Source organism: Pan troglodytes, chromosome 7 (genome assembly GCF_028858775.2).
Source record: "Pan troglodytes isolate AG18354 chromosome 7, NHGRI_mPanTro3-v2.0_pri, whole genome shotgun sequence".
Taxonomy (NCBI): domain Eukaryota; kingdom Metazoa; phylum Chordata; class Mammalia; order Primates; family Hominidae; genus Pan; species Pan troglodytes.
The window spans coordinates 20,953,797-20,975,136 of record NC_072405.2 but is presented as its reverse complement, the minus strand read 5'-3'; the positions used below and the strand labels follow the sequence as shown (position 1 = coordinate 20,975,136).

The following is a 21,340-nucleotide window of genomic DNA, read 5'->3' as shown; positions in this document are numbered from 1 at the left end:
TGACATTAAGGGTAACATCTTAGGATGTTACGAACAACATCACAGGGTGTATACCCCCTGTGACTTTTTAAGTAACATCAACCCTAGAATATTACGAAGAATATCATGGGTGTACACCCCGTGTGACATTAGGAGTAACATCTCCCTAGGATATTACGAAGAATACCACTGGGTGTACACCCTCTGTCATATTAGGAGTAACATCCTTCTAGGACATTATGGATAATATCACAAGGTGTACACACACTGTGATATTCGGAGAGATATCTCCCTAGGATAGAAGGTATCATATCACAGAATGTATGTGCATGGTGTACACCTACTGTGATATTAGAAGCAATATCTCCCTATGAAAGTATGAGAAATACCAAAGGGAGTACACACTCTGTGCTATTAGATGTCATGTTTACCATGGATATTACCAATAATATCGCAGGGTGTACACACATGAGGTACACCCACTGTGGTATTATTTGTACTGTCTTAGATATAACTCTCTAATATAACAGAGAGAGTTATAACTCTGTAATATCTCTGAGATATTACAAATAATATCACAGTGAGTGTAAACACAGTGTACATAGTGTACACCCACTGTGAGATTTACAGTAATATCTCCCTATAAGACTACAAATATTATCGAAGGGTGTACACCCCCTGTGACCGCAGGAGTAACATCCTTCTGGATATTGGGAATGATATCATAAGCCATACCCACCCTGTGACATTTTGTACACCCTTTGTGACATGAAAAGTCACACCCCCTGGTATATTACGAATAATATCAAAGGCAGTTGACGCACACGGTGTACACATCCTGTTGCATTAGGCATAATCTTTTTCTGTGATTTCCGAATAATATCACAGAAGGTGTACACACATTGTGTACACTCCAGGTGACATTAGGAGGAACATCTCCTCAAGCTGTTAGAAATAATATTACCAGGGTTGCATACACATGGTGTACCCTCCCTGTGACATTAGCAGCAACATTCCCCTAGAATATTACGAATAACATCAGAGGGGGAGTACACACATAATGTACGCACCTTGTGAAATTAGGAGTAGCATCTCCCTACGATGTTATGAGTAATATCACAGAATGTGAACTCATATGGCATATACCCCATATGATGTTAGGAGTTACATCCTTCTAGTATGTTAGGAAGAATACCACAAAGGTGTTCACACATGGTTAACAGCATATGGAATATTAGGATTAACATCCCTTGAGATCATTACAAATAACATCACAAGGGCTGTGCACATATGGTGCACATGACCTGTGACGTTAGGAGTACATTTCCCTGACACATTATGAGAAATATCACAGAGTGTACACCTTCTGTGACATTTGGAGTAATGTCCCGTAGGGTAGTACGAATAATATCCCAGGGTGTACATCCCCTGTGGCCTGAGGAGTAACATCTTTCTAGGATATTGTGAATAATATCACTAAACGCACAGCCCCTGTGACACAAGGAGTAACATCCACCTAGGATATTAGGAATAATATCACAGGGAGTACACCCCATGTGACAGTAGGAGTAACCTCGCCCGAGGATATAACGAACAAATACAGAGGATGTACACGTGTGGTGACATCAGCAGTAACATCCATTTAGGATATTACGAATATTATCACAGTGTGAACACCGCCTGTGACATTAGGAGTAACATCTCCCTGGGATATTAAGAATAATGTCACGGGGGGCACACCCTCTGTGATATTAGCAGCAACATCTTTCTAGGAGATTACGAATGATATCACAGGGTGTCAACTCACTTTGATATTAGAAGGACTATCTCCCTAGGATATAAGCTATCTCATGTCACAGAGTGTACACACATGGTGTACACCCACTGTGTTATTAGCAGCAATATCTCCCTATGATATTATGAAAACTATCACAGGGTGTACCTTCTGTGGGTTACTAGAAGTAATGTTTACCATGGATATTACAAATAATATCACAGGGTGTACACACATGGGGTACACCCACTGTGATATTAGGAGTGATATCTCTCGAAGATATTACAAATAATATCCCAGTGGGTGTACCCCATGTGTGTACACCCACTGTGATATTTAAAGTAATATCTCTCTATAAGACTACAAATAACATCAAAGGGTGTACACCCCCTGTGACACTATGAGTAACACCCCCCTACAATACTGGGAACAATATCACACGGTGTACACCCCTGTAACGTTAGGAGTAACATCCCCCCTGAATATTACTAATAATATCACAAGGTGTACAGGCATTGTGACATTAGTCGTAATATCCTGCTAGCATATTTTCAATAATATCACAGAAGGAGCACACCTGTGACATTAAGAGTAACATCCCCCTAGAATAGTAAGAATAATATCACAGGGTGTACACCCCCTGTGACATTAGGAGAATCATCTCGCTAGAACATGATGAAGAATGTCACAGGGTGTTATCTTCTGTGCCAATAGGAGTATAGACCCCTGGGAAATTATGAATACTATCAAAGGGTGTACACCCCTGTGACATTAGGAGTAACGTATTTCTAGAATATCACGAATAATATCACAATGTGTACACCCCCTGTGTCATTAAAAGTAAAATTGCCCCAGGATATTACGAAATAGAACACAGGGAGTACACCCCGTGTGACATTAGAAGTAACATCCCCCGAGGATATAGCGAATAATATCAGAGAACGTACCTGCATTGGGACATCAGTAGTAACATCTCTTCAGGAAATACGAATAATACCAAAGGGTGTACACGCATTGTGAAATTAGAGTGAACTCCCGCTAGGATATTACGAATTTTCTGACAGGGTCTACTCGCCCTGTGACATTAGCAGTCATGTTTTCCTAGACTATTATGAAGACTGTGAAAGAGTGTACAGGACCTGTGAATTACGAGTAACATTTCTATAGAATATCGCACGTAACATCACTCTGTGTACACCCCGTGTGACATCAGGGGTAACATCCCACAAAATTATAACGAAAAGCTTCACAAGGTGTACACCCTCCGTGACATGAAAAGTAACATTTCCCTAGAATACGACCTCTAGAATCCCCTAGAATTCCCTAGAATCTCACCTCTCTGATATGAGGAGTGACACCTTATAAGGATAATACGAGTAATTTGACAAGGTGTACAAACTCTGTGACATAAGCAGTGACATCCCTCTAGGATGTTATGAATACTATCAAAGGGAATATATCCCGTGTGACAATAAAAGTAACCTCCGCTTAGGAGAACAAGAATAACATCAAAAGGTGTACACACATTGTGACATTATTATTAATGACCCGCTAGGATATTGGGAATAACATCACAGTGTGTAGAGTCGTGTTACAACAGGATTAACATTCCCCTACAATATGACGAATAATATCGCAGGGTGTATATCCTCTGTGACTTTAGTAGGGGCATCTTGCTAGAATATGGAAAACAATGTTCCAGGGTGTGAACCAAGGGGGGCAGTAGACAAAAGATCCCAGGAAAAAGGGGGGAGTCCTATCAACCCCCTCTCCCCCCGTGAATATGACGATCCTCGGTGGTCACACAGCGTGTTCACGTTATTGTCAGTAATATCTTCTCCGCCTCTGGAAATTACCAGCTATATCACCGACGGGTGCACATCCTCTGCACTCTTTGGAGTAATAGCATTCTCTTTCCCCTTGATATTAAGAACAATATCACAGGAGTGTTTTTACCCCTAGGGGCATTCCGTGTAGTATCATCCTCTCCCACGATGAAATTAGGAACAATATCATTGGGGGCGTGTCCACTCCATGCGATATTGAAAGTAATATCGTCCTCTTCTCTCCTGGATCATGGGAACCATATCACTGGGGTGGTGTTCACTTTCTGCGGTATTGGGAGTAAGATCATCCTCTCCGCCTTGGAATATTAAGGACCATATCACAGTGGGGCTGTACAAACCCAGTGCTATTAAGAAGAATATTATCTTCCCCTGCCCTGCACATTGGAAAAAATATCACAGAGTGGGTGTACACCTCCTGTGATGGGGGGGGGGGGGGTGATATCATCTTCTCTTCTTCTGGATAGTAGAAACAATATCACACGGGTTTGTACACTTTCTGTGATATTGGGAGTAATATCAACTTCTCTGCCTTTGAATATTAAGAACAGTATCAAGACTGGATGTACACCCTCTGCGATATTGGGAGTAATATATGCCTCTCCTCTCAATGGATATTAGGAATAATATCCCCGGATGGGTGTACGCCTCCTGCTGTGTGGGGAGTCATATCGTCCTCTCGCTTCCGGGCTACTAGGAACAACATCAGAGGGTGGGTGTACACAGCCTGCGATATTGCGAGTAATATCACCCTCTCCCCCTCCGGATATTAGGAACAATGTCACAGAAGGGGTGTACACTTCCTGCCATACTGGGAGTAATAGCATTCTCTTCTTCCATGAACATTAGGAGCAAAATCACCGGGTGGATGCACACCCAGGGCTATATTGGAAGTAACGTCATACTCCACCCCCTGGAGATTATATTCGGATCAATATCACAGGGTGGGTGTACACCTAGTGCGATATTGAACGGAATATCCTGCTCTCTCCCTCCCTGGACATTAGGAACAATATCATAGGTGGGTGTACACCCACTGAGATATTAGGCGTAAGATTCGTGTTCATCATTCCTCATTTATTATTCACATGAATATGAATTACCAATATTAATATTAATAAATGCTAATAAAGTGTTCAGATTATTAATATTAATATTAATTATTAGGAGCTAATATTACTGTTTTCTAATGAATAAGATCAATATCAGTTATTAATATCAGGCATTATTAATCATTAATATGAATCATTTATTATCATTTGTATAACTAATATTAATTATTATTATTGGTATGATTTTTAAAATTATATTATCAGTTATTAATATTGATAATTATTAGTATCGATTAATAATTGATATTATTAATTGCGATAAGTAATATTGATATTAAAATGGATATTATAGATTATTAATTGCATTACTATTATTATTAATTATTAATTGCGATAAGTAATATTGATATTGAAATTGATATTAATTGCGATAAGTAATATTGATATTAAAAGTGATATTATTAATTGCGATAAGTAATATCGTGCCATTCCACTTAATATCTGTGATCTTGTTGCTAATATCCGGGCGGGGACAGCACGGTATTAATCCCAATAATCCAGAAGGTGTAGACCTCCCCTGTGATATTGTCCCTCACATCCAAAGGTGGAGAGGAAAATATATCTCCCAGTTTCGCAGGGGTTGTACACCACCCCTGTGACATTGTTCTTAATGTCCAGGGGTAGAGAAAATGACGTGACTCACAATATGGCAGGGGATGAACACCCCCTCCATGATATTTTTCCTAATATTCAGGGGGGAAGAGTATGATATTTTTCCCAATATGACAGCGGGTGTACTCCCCATATCCCAGGGGGTGGATAGTATCCTGATCTGTGATAGACTCTGCCACGATGCGGGGAGTAATGTCATCCTCCTCTCCTTCCCTTGCTATTACAATACACATCGCAGGGGGGCGGGCGACCTCCGCGATGCGGGGAGAAATATCACCCCCCCACCCCCGATATGACGAGCCACATCGCGGGGGGGTAGACACCCCCAGTGATGTGGGGAGTAATATCTATCCCCCTTCCCCATGGATATTAGGAGCCACATCTCAGGGGCGTGGACACCCTCCGCTGATGCGCAGAGTAATATCAACCCCCTTCCCTCCCTGCATGTTAGCAGCCACTGTGGACACACAGCGTATTTACCATATTTCCAGCAAGATCATATTTTCCGTTGAACCTTATGAACAAGATCACAGAGGGGTGTACACCTCCTGCGATATTGGGGGTAATATCGTTCTCTCCTCCACTGCCTACTGACAACAATATCACAGGGGTGTGTATTCCTCCTTTCATATTGAGAGTCATATCATACTTGCCTTCCATATATGAAGAACAATAGCAAAGAAGGGGGTGGACACTTTGACGATATTGGGAGTAACATCATTCTCTCTACCCCTGGATATTAGTAGCAATATCATAGGGGGATGCACATTTCTTGTGATATTGAGAGTAGTATTGTTGTCTTCCCCGCTGGATATGAAAAACAATACCACAAGGGGCGTGAAACCACCTGCCAAATTTGAGGGAATGTTATCCTCTCCGCCCCCGGATACTGGAGACAATAACACAGGGGTAATGTGCACCCACTCCTTGACTGGGAGAAGTATCATCCTCTCCCTTCTTGGATATTAGGAACAATATCACGGGGCGGGGGGTGGTGTACTGCCTCTGCGATATTGGGAGTAAAACTATCCTCTCTTCCGCTGGATATTAGGAAGTGTATCAGAGGCGGAGGGTGCACATTCCCTGCGATATTCAATGTCATCTTATGCTCTCCCTCCCAGGGTATGAAGAACAATATTACAGGAGGGGTGTACACCCCCTGCGACATGGAGAGTCACATCATCCTCTTTTGCTCTGGATATTAGGAAAAATATCACAGGGTGGTGTACGCCCCCTGCGATATTGGGAGTAATATCATCCTGTCGCCCTGAGGAGAGAAGCCATTTCTCTGCTGTCTCCTGTCTCTGAAGAGAAGGAGGAAGTAAAAGTTGAAAAACAACAGGAATGAAGTCGGTGGCCAGACCAGCCGGTGGCACTGATGAGCCGGCCTGAGGTGAAAAGATTAACCACCCCCACTCTAAGCGCATGTGCTCTCAATCCATCACGACCCTTTCACGTGGAACCCCTTAGAGTTGTAAGCCCTTAAACGGGCCAGGAACTCTGTCTTCCTTCGGGGAGCTGGGCTCTTAAGATGCGAGTCTGCCGACGTTCCCGGCTGAACAAAAAACCTCTTTCTTCTTGAATCCGCTGTCTGAGGGACTTGGTCCCCTGCTCCTCCTACTTGATTTCATGGTTCACCTGATCAGGAATCGAACGCGGGCAGCGGCAGTGAGAGCGCCAAATCCCAACCACTAGACCACCAGGGGAACTCAGAACCTTGTCAGAAATAGATTGCCCACCATTAGAAGTGGGTCGGCCATCAGAAGGAAGCCTGGACAGGTCCCTTGTTTCTAAGGTGTGGCACAAGGTAACTGGTAAAGGATACCTAGACCAGTTCATATACATAGACACTTGGTGACGGCTGGTGCTAGACCCTCCCACAGTGGCTAAGAGGGCAGGCAGCAACAGTACTAGTAGCAAAGGGACAGATACCTAAGGAAGGATCCTGCTCCACCCACCCAGGGAAATCAACTCCTGAAGTTCTCTTCCACCAAGCATCAGAAGATGCACTGCAGGAGATGGCACCAGTGATCCCAGTGGTGCCCTCCCCTTACCAGGGAAAGAGGCTCCCCACTCTTGAGCCCACAGTGCTCGCGCCTCCGCAAGACAAGCATATCCCTAGGCCACCGAGAGTAGACAAGAGAGGAAGTGAGGACTTAGGAGAAACCCCTCCCTTGGCAGCTCCTTTACAACCCCAAACGGGGATCCAAATGCCCCTGAGAGAGCAGCGGTATACTGGGATAGATGAGGATGGTCACGTAGTGGAGAGGCGCATTTTTGTGTACCAGTCCTTCACCTCTGCCAACCTTCTCAGCTGGAAAAACAATACCCTGTCCTATACCGAAAAGCCACAAGCCCTAATTGATTTGCTCCAAGCTGTTATCCAGACCCACAACCTCACCTGGGCTGATTGCCACCAGTTGATCATGTTCCTCTTTCACGGAGATGAAAGGCAGAGAGTGCTCCAAGCAGCAACTAAATGGCTAGAGGAACATGCACCAGCTGATTATCAAAAACCCCGAGACTATCTAAGGACCCAGTTAGCAGGAACCAACCCCCAGTGGGACCCACATGAAAGAGGGGATATGCAAAGGCTAAACTGAGACAGGGAAGCTCTCTTGGAAGGATTACAGAGGAGAGCTAGAAGGCCACAAACGTTAACAAGCTCTCTGAGGTCATTCAGGGAAAAGAAGAAAGTCCAGCACAATTCTACGAGAGACTGTGTGAGGCCTATCGTATGTATACTCCCTTTGATCCCAATAGCCCTGATAATCAGCGCATGATTCACATGGCTTTAGTCAGTCAAAGCACAGAAGACATGAGAAGAAAACTGCAGAAACGGGCTGGGCTTGCAGGGATGAATACACCGCAATGATTAGAAATAGCTAACCAGGTGTTTGTAAACAGGGGTGCAGTAGCCGTGAGGAAAACTGCAAAGAGAATGAATGTCAGGCCCGGGGAAACACCGACCTGTTTGTTAGCTGCAGCAATCAGAGGGGCCCCCCAAGAGAGGCAAGGGAAGGGGGGCCCTGGGAAAGAAACTCAGCTTGGCTGTCAGAGTTTGCAGTGTAACCAGTGTGCTTATTGTACAGAAATAGGACATTGGAAGAACAAATGCCCTCAGCTCAAAAGAAAACAAGGTGACTCAGAGCAGGAGGCCCCGGACAAGGAGGAAGGGGCCCTGCTCAACCTGGCAGAAAGGTTATTGGAATGAGGGAGACTGGGCTCAAGTGTCCTCAAAGAGCCTCTGGTCAGAACGACAGTCGGGGGTAGAGACACTGATTTTCTTGTAGATACTGGTGCTGAACATTCGCTAGTAACCACCCCGGTCGCCCCCTTATCCAAAAAGACTATTGACATCATCGCAGCCACGGGGGTTTCAGCAAAGCAAGCTTTCTGCTTGCCTCGGACTTGTACTGTCATTCAGCAGTTTTTGTACACGCCTAACTGTCCCTTGAGCTTGTTGGGAAGGGACTTGCTTAGCAAGCTGAGAGCCACTATCTCTTTGACAGAGCACGGCTCTTTGCTGCTAAAGTTACCCGGAACGGGAGTCGTTATGACCCTTACAGTCTCCCGAGAGGAGGAATGGAGACTTTTCTTCACTGAGCTGGGCCAAGAGATAAGACCAGCTCTGGCTAAGCGATGGCCAAGAGTACAGGCGGAAGACAACCCTCCAGGGTTGGCAGTCAACCAAGCCCCTGTACTCATAGAAGTGAAGCCTGGGGCCCAGCGGTTTAGGCAAAAATAGGACCCGGTCCCCAGAGAAGACCTTCAAGGTATCCAGGTCCATCTCAAGCACCTAAGAACTTTTGGAATTAGAGTTCCTTGTCAGTCTCCATGGAACACTCCCCTCCTGCCTGTTCCCAAGCCACGGACCAAGAACTACAGGCCGGTACAGGATTTGCGCTTGCTTAATCAAGCTACACTGACTTTACATCCAACAGTACCTAACCCGTCCACATTGTTGGGGTTGCTGACAGCTGAGAACAGCTGGTTCACCTGCTTGGACCTGAAAGACGCTTTCTTGCCTATCAGATTAGCCCCTGAGAGGCAGAAGCTGTTTGCCTTTCAGTGGGAAGTTCCGGAGTCAGGTGTCACTACTTAGTACACTTGGACCGGGCTTCCCCAAGGGTTCAAGAACTCCCCCACCATCTTTGGGGAGGTGTTGGCTGGAGACTTCCAGAAGTGTCCCAGCAGAGACCTAGGCTGCGTGTTGCTCCAGTAGGTTGATGACCTTCTGCTGGGACACCCCACGGCAGTCGGGTGCACCAAGGGAACAGATGCCCTACACCAGCACCTGGAGGACTGTGGGTATAAAGTGTCCAAGAAGAAAGCTCAGATCTGCTGACAGCAGGTACATTACTTGGGATTTACTATCCAACAGGGGGAAGTCAGCCTGGGATCAGAAAGAATGCAGGTCATTTGCAATCTAGCAGAGCCTAAGAGCAGAAGGCAGGGAGAGAATTCTTAGGAGCCCTGGGGTTTTGTAGACTGTGGATCCCAAATTTTGCAGTATTTGCCAACCTTTGTATGAGGTCACAAGGGGGCGGGGACCAGGAACTTTTTGAATGGGGATCCCAACAACAGCAAGCCTTTCATGTGTTAAAGAAAAAACTTATGTCAGCCCCAGCCCTGGGGCTACCTGATCTGACAAAGCCTTTTCCATTGTATGCATCAGAGAGAGAAAAAATGGCAGCTGGACTTTGAACCCAAACTGTGGGGCCCTGGCCGAGGCCGGTGGCCTACGTCTCTCAACAACTAGACGGGGTTTCTAAAGGATGACCCCCCTGTTGGAGGGCCTTGGCAGCAACTGCCCTGCTAGTACAAGAAGCACATAAGCTGACTCTTGGGCAAAACCTGAACATAAAGGCCTCCCGTGCTGTGGTGACTTTAATGAATACTAAAGGACATCATTGGCTAACGAATGCCAGACTCACCAAGTACAAAAGTTTGCTCTGTGAAAATCTCCGTATAACCATTGAAGTTTGTAACACCCTAAGCCCCGCCACCTTGCTCCCGGTATCAGAGAGCCCTGTCGAGCATGATTGTATAGAAGTGATGGACTCTGTTAACTCTAGCAGACCTGACCTCCGGGACCAGACTTGGGCATCAGTAGACCTGGAACTATAGGTGGATGGGAACAGCTTCTTCAACCCCCAAAGAGAGAGAGATGCAGGGTATGCAGTGGTAACCCTGGACACTTGTTGAAGCCAGATCGTTGCCCCAGGGCACTTCAGCTCAGAAAGCTGAACTCATTGTTTTAATTTGGGCCTTAGAACTCAGTGAAGGTGAGACTGTCAACATTTACACTGATGTTCTGTATGCCTTTTTAACCCTTCAAGTGCATGGAGCATGATAGAAAGAAAAGGGCCTATTGAACTCTGGGGGAAAAGACAGAAAGTAACCACAAGAAATCTTGCAATTATCAGAAGCAGTATGGAAACCCCACAAGGTGGCAGTAGTGCATTGCAGAGGACACCAGCGAGCTTCCACCTTGGTGGGTTTGGGGAACTCCCGCGCTGACTCAGAGCCTCGACAAGCAGCATCTGCCCCCTTCCAGGCATCAGTCACAGCCCCTCTGCTCCCTCAAGCACCTGATCTTGGACCTACTTATTCTAAGGAAGAAAAGGACTTTCTCCAGGTAGAGGGAAGGACAAGTGATGGCGGAAGGATGGATTCAGTTACCAGATGGCAAAGTAGCTGTGCCACAGCTGGTAGGAGTTGCAGTTGTACTGGCTGCGCAGAAAACCACCCATCTAGGTCAAGAGTCACTGGAAAAGTTGGTAGCCTGGTATTTCTACATCTCGCATTTGTCAGCCCTTGTCAAAACGGTGAGGCAGCGGTGTGTTACCTGCCAACAGCATAATGCGAGGCAAGGTCCAGCCGTTCCGCCCGGCATACAAGCTTATGGAGCAGCCCCCTTTGAAGATCTCCAGGTAGACTTCACAGAGATGCCAAAGTGTGGAGGTAACAAGCATTTACTTGTTCTTGGGCGTACCTACTCTGGGTGGGTGGAGGCTTATCCAACACGAACTGAGAAAGCTCGTAAAGTAACCCCTGTGCTTCCTCCAGATCTGATTCCTACATTTGGACTGCCCTTACGGATCGGCTCAGATAACGGGCCTGCGTTTGTGGCTGACTTGGTACAGAAGATGGCAAAGGTATTGGGGATCACGCGGAAAGTGCATGCCGCCTCCTGGCCTCAGAGTTCCGGAAAGGTGGAGCAGGTGAATCGGAGTATCCAAAATAGTATTAAAGTCTTCCCCGCTGCATATTTAAAACAACACCACAAGGGGCGTCAAACCGCCTGCTAAATTTGAGGGAATGTTATCCTCTATTCCCCTCCCCCGGCTCCGGATATTAGAGACAATAACACAGGGATAATGTACACCCACTGCTTTACTGGGAGTAATATCATCCTCTCCCTTCGTGGATATTAGGAACAATATCACACTGTGCGTGTACGTCTGTCGCGACATTCAATGGAATGTCATCCTGTGCCTCCCTGGATATGACGAACAATATCACGGGGGATGTACAACTTCTGAGATATTGGGAGTGCTATCATCTTCTCCCGTCTGGAAGTTAGGGACAACATCACAGGGGTAGTGTACAGCCTCTGGGATGTTGGGACTCATATCATCTTCCCGCCCCCTGGATATTAAAAACCATATCACAAGGGGCGTGTACACACACTTCGATATTGGTATTAATACCATCCTCTCCCTCTTTGGATATTCGGTGCGATATTTCAGGTGGGGTAAGCCACCTGCAATATTGGAAGTAATATTATTTTCTCCCCCTGGATATTAGAAACAATATCACAGGGGTTTGTGAACAACCCCTGCGATATTTGGAGTAATATCATCGTCTCCCCTCAAGAATATTGAGAACAATATAGGGTCGGGGTGTGTACACCCCCTTTGATATTTGATATCATCCTCTTCCCCCGTGGATATTAGGAACAATACGAGGAAGGGATGTACAGACTCTGTGACATTTGCTGTCATATAATTTTCTCTCCCCTACATATTAGGAAAAATGAAACTGGGGATGTGAACAGCCCTGTGATATTGAGAGTAGTATCATCCTGTCCCCCCTTGCATATTGGGAACAACATCACAGGTGGGGTGTACTGCCTCTGCGATATTGGGAGTGAAATTTTCCTCTCTTCCCCTGGACATTAGGAAGGGTATCAGAGGGGGAGGGTGTACATTCCCTGCGATATTCAATGTCACCTTATCCTCTCCCTCCCAGGGTATTCAGGACAATAGTACAGGAGGGGTGTACACCCCCTGCGATATTGCGAGTCGTATCATCCTCTTTCACTCTGGATATTAGGAACAATATCACAGGGTTGCATAAACCTCCTGTGATATTGGAAGTAATATCATCCTCTTTCCCTGTGGATATTAGGAAGAGTATCACAGGGCTGTGTAAACCCCCTGCAGTACTGGGAGTAATATCATCCTCTCTCCCTCTGGATATTAGGGTGATTTTCACAAGGGTGTGTACTCCCCCTGCGATATTGGGAGTAAGATCATCCTCTCCACCCAGGAAATGACTAACAAGGTCACGGGGGGTGAACTCCCCCTGCGATATTGGGAGTAATGTCGTTCTCCCCAAACCTGGATGTTAGCAACAAATCACAGAGGGGGTGTACACACCCTGCGATATTGGAAGCAGTATGAACCTCTCCCCTCCTGGATACTGGGAAAGATATCATAGCGCAGGTGTACATTTCCTACGCTGTTGGGAGTAATATCATTCTTTTCCTTTCTGGATATAAGGAAGAATATCACAGGGGTGCTGTAGAATTACTTCGATATTGGGAGTAATATCATCCTCTATTTTCCTGGATATTGGGCACAATAACACAAAAAGGTGTACAACCCCTGCCATATTGGGAGTAATATCATACTCTCCTTCCCTGGATGTTAGAAAACAATATCAGCAGGGCTGAACACCCCCTGCGATAATGGGAGTAATATTTACTCTTTCACAGGCCATTTGGAGCAATATCACAGGGGGTGTTTACAAACAGGGGTGGTATACACCCCCTGTGATATTGGAAGTAACATCATTCTCTCCACCTCCGGATATTAAGAACAATATCCCGGCGGGAGGTGGTACAACCCCAGTGATATTGGGAATAATATCATCCTCTCCTTCCCTGTATATTAGGAACAATATCACAGAGGGGTGTACACCTTCTGTGATATTGGAACCAATATCATCCTCTCCCCCACTGGATATTAGAAAAAATATCACTCATGGTGTACACCCACAGTGAAATTAGGAAGAATATTACAGGGTGTACACCCACTTTGACTTTAGGAGAAATAGCTCCCTAAAAGGTCACAAATAATATCACAGGGTATAGAGTAATATCTCCCTAGGATATTACAAATACTATCACAGGGTGTACACCCACTGTGATAACAGGAGTAATACGTCCCAAGTATACTACCAATAATATCACAAGGCTGTACACCCACTATGACATAAGGAGTGATATCTCCCTAGGATATTATAAATAACATCACAGAATGTACACCCATGCTGTGCACCCATGGTGATATTAGGAGTAATATCAACCCAGGATGTAACCAATAACACCACAGGGAGTACAGACATGATGTACACCCACGGTGATATTATAACTATCTCCTTAGGATAATACGAATAACATCACAGAGTGTACACACATGGTACACACCCACTGTGGCACTAGGACTAGTAACTTTCTAAGATATTATGAATAGCATCACAGAATAGAAACACATGGTGTACACCCACTGTAACATTAGGCGTAATTTCTCCCTAGGATATTACGAGTAACATCTCAGTGTGTATACACCTGGTGTACACGCACTGTGACATTAAGGGTAATATCCGCCTAGGATATTATGAATAACATCACAGGGTGTCCACCCATGGTGTACATGCACTGTGATGTTTGGAATAATATCTCCCTAGGATATTACAAATAACACCACAGGGTGTACAGAAACTGTGATATTAGAGGTAATATCTCTCTAGGATATTATGAATCATATCACAGGGTGTACACCCACTGTCATACTGGGAGCAATATCTCTCTAGGATAGTACGAATAATATCACAGAGTGTACACCCACTGTGATATGAGGAGAAATATCTCTCTGGGATATTACGAATTAGATCACAGAGTGTACACACATGGTGTACATCCACTTTGATATTAGGAATAATATGTTCCTAGGACATTACAAATAACATCACAGAGTGTGCACCCACTGTAATATTAGGGATCGTATTTCCCTGGGTGATTACAAATAATATCACAGGGTGTACGACCACTCTGATGTCAGGAGCAATATCTTGAGGGATTCTCCTGCTTCAGTCTCCCGAGTAGCCAGGGTTACCTGCCACCACGCCCCGCTAATGTTTTTTTATTTTCACTAGAGATGGGGTTCCACCACGTTGGCCAGGCTGGTCTGGAACTCCTGACATCAGGTGATCCATCAGCCTCGGCTGCCCAAAGTGCTGGGATTACAGGTGTCAGCCATCGCGCTCGGCCAAGAGTTCTATATTCAATTAATTTGGAAAGACAGCTCCCATATTTGAGTGTGCATGTACTTTTATGCAGAAACGATGTCAGAAAACCTCAGGATGATAATAAATGTGAAAAGTAACTGGCATGGGAAAAGGTCTTCCGATTAAGAACTCTAAGGTTCCATTTCGTTTTTAGAGAATGCGGTCCTAGCTCTTGTATCATCCTTTGAGATATTCTACATCAAAGGAATTGGTAGCACGGTATCAGAATAAAATAGAGTGTATTTCCCTGCTTCTTAATTTCTTTCAATTAGTCTGAGATCTTTTTCTTAAAGAGAGAAGAACATTTGTGTTGCATTTTGTTTTTTCTGAAAAGAGTAGGCCGTATTTTACTGAGATCAGGGATTTCTTATGTATTACCTTTTGGTCTTCTAACATTCTTCAGTGGATTTTCTCTAAAGTAGTATGTACAGAAAGAGTTGAAGAGGAAAAAAGTAAATCAAGTCATAATTCTGAGATTTTGGGGTTTGTCACAACTGAGAAATATTGCTGACGGTGTATGGTCCTCAAGTGTGAAAATATTCCTTGTGAATTGCTGGCATCCAAAATGTGCACACAGCATTAAGGCTGGTTTTTATCTTTTCATTTTTCCAATCCTCTTTTCTTCTCAAGGTGTCCAAGTCACACAGAGCCACGGAATCTCACAGGTGTCTAAAAACTCCTCCTGGGACTCTCTCTGAGAGGATCAAGAACTGCAGCCCGTCCTCGCTGGGCTGTCCCTGTCCATGTATCTGGTCACGGTGCTGAGGAACGTGCTCATCATCCTGGCTGTCAGCTCTGACTCCCACCTCCACACCCCCATGTACTTCTTCCTCTCCAGCCTGTGCTGGGCTGACATCGGTTTCACCTCGGCCACGGTTCCCAAGATGACTGTGGACATGCAGTCACATAGCAGAGTCATCTCTTATGCGGGCTGCCTGACACAGATGTCTTTCTTGGTCCTTTTTGCATGTATAGAAGACATGCTCCTGTGATGGCCTGTGACAGAGTTGTGGCCATCTGTCACCCCCTGCACTATCCGGTCATCATGAATCCTCACCTTCCTGTCTTCTTAGTTTTGCTGTCCTTTTTCCTTAGCCTGTTGGATTCCCAGCTGCACAGTTGGACTGTGTTACAATTCACCTTATTCAAGAATGTCGAAAACTCTAATTTTGTCTGTGACCCCTCTCAACTTCTCAACCTTGCCTGTTCTGACAGCGTCATCAATAGCATATTCATATATTTTGATAGTACTATGTTTGGTTTTCTTCCCATTTCAGGGATCCTTTTATCTTACTATAAAATTGTCCCCTCCATTCTAAGGATGTCATCATCAGATGGGAAGTATAAAGCCTTCTCCACCTATGGCTCTCAACTGGCAGCTCTTTGCTGATTTTATGGAACAGGCATTGGCATGTACCTGACTTCAGCCGTGGCACTACCCCTCAGGAATTGTGTCGTGGCATCAGTGATATAGGCTGTGGTCACCCCCATGCTGAACTTTTTCATCTACAGCCTGAGAAACAGGGACATACAAAGTGCCCTGCGGAGGCTGCGCAGCAGAACAGTCGAATCTCATGATCTGTTCCATCCTTTTTCTTGTGTGGGTGAGAAAGGGCAACCACATTAAATCTCTACATCTGCAAATCCTGCCCCTTAGTCACATTATTTTTGTGGCTTGATGGCTTTTATTCCTTTCCACATTTCCTATGCAAATATTGCTTTCTTGTTATGTCTTTAACTGCAATGGGTGAGGATTCTGGGATCCTTTGTTGAGCAGAAACCTCATGACTGAATCCTCTATATCTAGGCAGCCTCCTTTAGTTTCTGCGCAATAACACTGTCATCCAGGTGGAATCACAACCATCTTTTTATACACACGAAGTCCTCACTTCATTTTGGAATTCCCTGAAAATTGACTTTATGGAGACAATGTGCAGCAGGTCCTCCGACACCATTGGTGTGTTCAAAGTTGTTTGGTTATAATATTGGTGAGGAATCCGTGGTTTCACTATACAGAATTTTGCCTAAAGTTGAGGTTTCCAAGAGACTTGCAAAGATGTTAAGTGAGGATATACTGTACATGAAATTCATATCCTCTTCCAGAGTTTATGTGGAATTTCTTTGTAAACTGCTTCTAGAGAATCTATTTAGGCAGTTTGTGTGTAGAGATCGATGTCACTGGTCCTCAATCTTGGTTTTGAGTCATATGAACTGGGGAGCTTACAAATGATGAGGCCTGGGTCTCAATACCTGAGATTCTGATTTACTTGCACCTGTGTGAGTATGTGGTTTTTTTTTTTTTTTTTTTTTTTTTTTTTTTTTTTTAAGCACCAGAGGTTGTTCCAATGAAGAAGTTTTTAGAGGCATGAAGCTCCAATGAGTAAGAACAGAAGTTAATTGTAATCTGATTTCTTCAACTATGATCTTCAAATGCATTGTCCATCAACACCATACAAATGTTTATTATGCTGTTTTTTCTGACCATTTAGCATTTTCTATTTCTTTTCTTTTTCTTTTTTTTTGTTGAGGCAGAGTTTCACTCTTGTTGCCCATGCTGGAGTGCAATGGCATGATCTCGGCTCACTGCAGACTCTGCCTCCCATATTCAAGCAATTCTCCTGTCTCAGCCTTCCAAGTAGCTGGGATTACAGGCATGCGCTACCATGCCTTGCTAATTTTTTATTTATTTTATTTATGTTTGTATTTTTAGTGGAGACAGTGTTTCTCCATATTGGTGATGCTGGTCTTCAACTCCCGACTTCAGGTGATCCACCCGCTTCAGCCTCCCAAAGTGCTGGGATTACAGGCGTGAGTGACCACGCCCAGCCACCACTTTGCATTTTCATTTTACATTTCTTGAAGTTGGAGATTTATACACACATTGATTGCTGCTTTGTTATACACTCACATATACATAAGATGGGAAATAGAAAAGAATAAAATGGGCACAGTATCCCTGAAGTTTCACATTCCGAGACATGTTAAAAATATTTCCTTTTTAGGAATTTGTTTCAATTTAGAAACTGTGGTATACACACACAATGAAGTATTATTCAGCCTAAAAAGGAATGAAATCCTCTCCACTGCAGACAAAATGGATGAGATTGCAGGTCTGTATATGAAGTGAAATAAGCCAGGCAGAGAATGACAAATATTTCATGTCCTCACTTATATGTAGGAACAAAAAAGAAAATCTTGGCCAGGTGTGGTGGCTGAGGCCTGGAATCCCAGCATCTTGGAAGACAGAGATGGGCGGATCACCTGAGGTCAGGAATTCAAGACCAGCCTGACCATCTTGGTGAAACCCTGTCTCTACAGAAAATGCAAAAAATTAGACGAGCGTGGTGGCCTGTGCCTATAGTCCCAGCTACTCAGGAGGCTGAGGCACAAGAATCTCTTGAACCCGGGAGGCGGAGGTTGCAGTGAGCCCAGATTGTGCCACTGCACTCCAGCCTGTGTGACAGAGTGAGACTCCATGTAAACACAAAACAAAACAAAACCAAGAAAGAAAGAAAGAAAGAGAGAGAGAGACGAAAGAAAGAAAGAAAGAAAGAAAGAAAGAAAGAAAGAAAGAAAGAAAGAAAGAAACCAAAAAAACCAGACAGGAAGTTCTGACACAGGCCGCAACGTGGATGAACCTTGAAGACATTATCGTCAGTGAAATAAATAAACCCCAAAGGGATAAACACGACCAGGCTCAGTGGCTCGCACCTGTAACCCCAGCACTTTGGGGCGCTGAGGCAGGCGGATCACTTAAGGTCAGGAGTTCGAGACCAGCCTGGCCAATAAGGTGAAAGCTCGTCTCTATTAAAAATAGAAAAATTAGCTGGGCGTGGTGGCGCACACCTGTAATCCCAGCTACTCGGGAGACTGAGACACAAGAATCGCTTGAACCCACGATGTGGAGGTTGCAGTCAGCCGAGACCATGCCACCGCACTCCAGCCTGGGCTACAGAGAAAGACTCTGTCTCCAAAACAAACAAATAAAAAAATTAAACACGGTAGGATTCCACCTATATCAAGGGTCAAGAGTAGTTAAACTCATAGAGCTGCAAAATAGAATGGTGGCCCCCAGGGGTGGGCGAGAGAGAGGAATGGAGAGTTTGGTTAATGGGTGCAATTTCCATTTTGAAAGATAAAACTGTTCTGGAGATGATGGCGGTGATGTTTGCTAAACACTGTGAATGTACCTAATGTGATTAAACTGTAAACTGAAAAATAGTGGAAATTGTCAATGTTGATACTGGCCATTCTATATGAAATAATATATATTTATAATTTTTAAGATGTATACGTGGTATATTTTCCCATCATAACAGTTGAAAACGAAAGCACTTCGATCTTGCAAAAGGAAAGAAAGAAGCGAATAATCCACACAAGCTTCCTCCTGATTAGAGGAAAAGCCCCAGAGTTTCTATGGACACTCACTTTTCTCTTCTTTCATAATTACGAGGAAATCTTTAGAGGTTGGGGAACTTGGGCGACTTTGGCTAATGAGGAGTTCTGTGCCTTGAGCCTCCCAGGCCACAGAATAGTAAATAGTCAGTCTGTGCCTCCAGCCCTGCATGTGAGGTTCCAGTCCTGTGGGCTCCACACCCGTCACCTGTATCAGGAGGCTGATGTCTCACCCTGTCTTCTTGCCAGCCTTGAGGATGGAGTCTGAGCCTCCAATGTGCACCACGCAGGGAGGACAGTGGACCTGTTCTCCGTGGTCATGGCCCAGCAGAGGGGAAGGGCGGTTCCGTGAGTGCTGAGGGACAGTCGGGAGCCTTGTTTGGTTTCCTCCTCCTCAGGACAAACAGGAGAGTGCCGTGAGCAGATGGGAGGAGACCAATGTGCAAACTGTCAGCTCAGCAGACTGTGGAGTTTCTGTTCTCGGTGGTGGTGGGGAGGTCTCTCTCAGAAATCTCATTCAAAATGTTGCTTTCCTCCCCCACTCGTTATCCTTTTCATAGACATCTCACCCATGATAGCAGGGAATGAGTCCCTCTAAACTATTCCATCAGAACAACAAAAAGAGGATGAAGGTGATGATGAGGATAAAGAGGATGACGACAGACACCATGGCATCATGAACCCTTACTGAGGGCTTCCTGAAGGCCAGGCTCTGAGCTCTGTGCTCTATGCAGCTTGTTTCATTTCATCTGTGTAGTCTCCCAGTTATGAGTGCACATTTCATGATGATTTTACAGACTAGAAAAGGAGCAACGCATTTTCATAGAACTTGTACCAGATCATGAAGTCAAAAAGGGTGAAGTCCAATTTCAACCAGGCAGTCTAAGTCCAGACACATGGCATTTGGCCAGTCCTCTCCCTGCATCCAACCTGCCCTCTCAAGTCCTTGTCACTCAGGCTGATGCCCCTGCTCCCTGTGCCCTTCCCTTTGGGGGTCCCTTGTAGAACACAGCTAGAGCAGTGGGTGCCACAATCACTGTGTCAAGTATGGAAAGGGCAGCTGAGATCACATTAAAGATTCCAGAAAGAATGGGCACAGGATCATTCGGGATGCCTCTCTCCCTTGCCTCTGTTCCTGGCTTTCCTTACAGCTCTGGGCTTCCTCAAAGGGGTCATCAATTCAGAGTTTGGCTTCCATTCCTATTGAGGAAGCTGGAAACCATTTCAAAAATGCTCCTCCGATGTGCCTGTGATTAAGACCTCTGAGTTCTGCTTAAAACTTTTTGAAGCTGGGCGCGGTGGGTCATGCCTGTAATCCCAGCACTTTGGGAGACTGAGGCAGGTGAATAACAAGGTCAGGTGTTCAGCTGAGGCAAGAGAACAGCTTGAACCTGGGATGCGGAGGTTGCAGTGAGCAGAGATCTGTCCATTGCACTCCTGCCTGGGCAACAGAGTGAGACTCCATCTCAAAGAAACAAAAACAAAACCCCCCCAAAAAAACCCACAACTTTTTGAGAGTTGGGAGACTATCAAGTATAGTACCTGGGACTTAGAGTCTGGCCATTAATTTTCAGTACCACCCTTTCTACTTATCTGTATGGCAAGGGGTGAGATGTCCATCCTCTGGGACTCAGCACTCTCATCTGAGTTGATTTCTAGTTGATCCAATAGAAGTGAGCGATGATTAAACCGATCGTGGGTGCCCTTCGTTAATATTTTAAGCTTAAGCTCCATACAGTTCAACAGAAATATCCCCTGACCTGAAGCTCTGGTTTCCCTGCCTTCCAGGCAGGACATTTTTTTTTTGTCCTTCTCTCAGTAAGTACTGAGTACTGTGAGAGGAACAAGTGAGTCACTTTTGTTTCTGATTCCCCAGAGCCGATATCTTGCTTGGGATATAGGAGACAGCAAAAGTAAAAATCTATGTGAATTATTGAATTGACACTTCCTTGGTTCACAAAAATTGGCTGTCATCAGTGTGACATCAGTGTGACAGAGTGCGTGTTTTTTATTTTTTGTTTTATGAGATGGAATTTTGCTCTTGT

At 44.8% G+C, this 21,340-nt stretch overlaps 1 pseudogene; it reads left to right on the top strand.

The window, feature by feature from the left end:
- The first annotated feature begins 13,893 nt into the window (after positions 1 to 13,893).
- On the top strand, positions 13,894 to 20,532 carry LOC134807007 (olfactory receptor 7E24-like; annotated as a pseudogene).
- Positions 20,533 to 21,340: the final 808 nt, after the last annotated feature.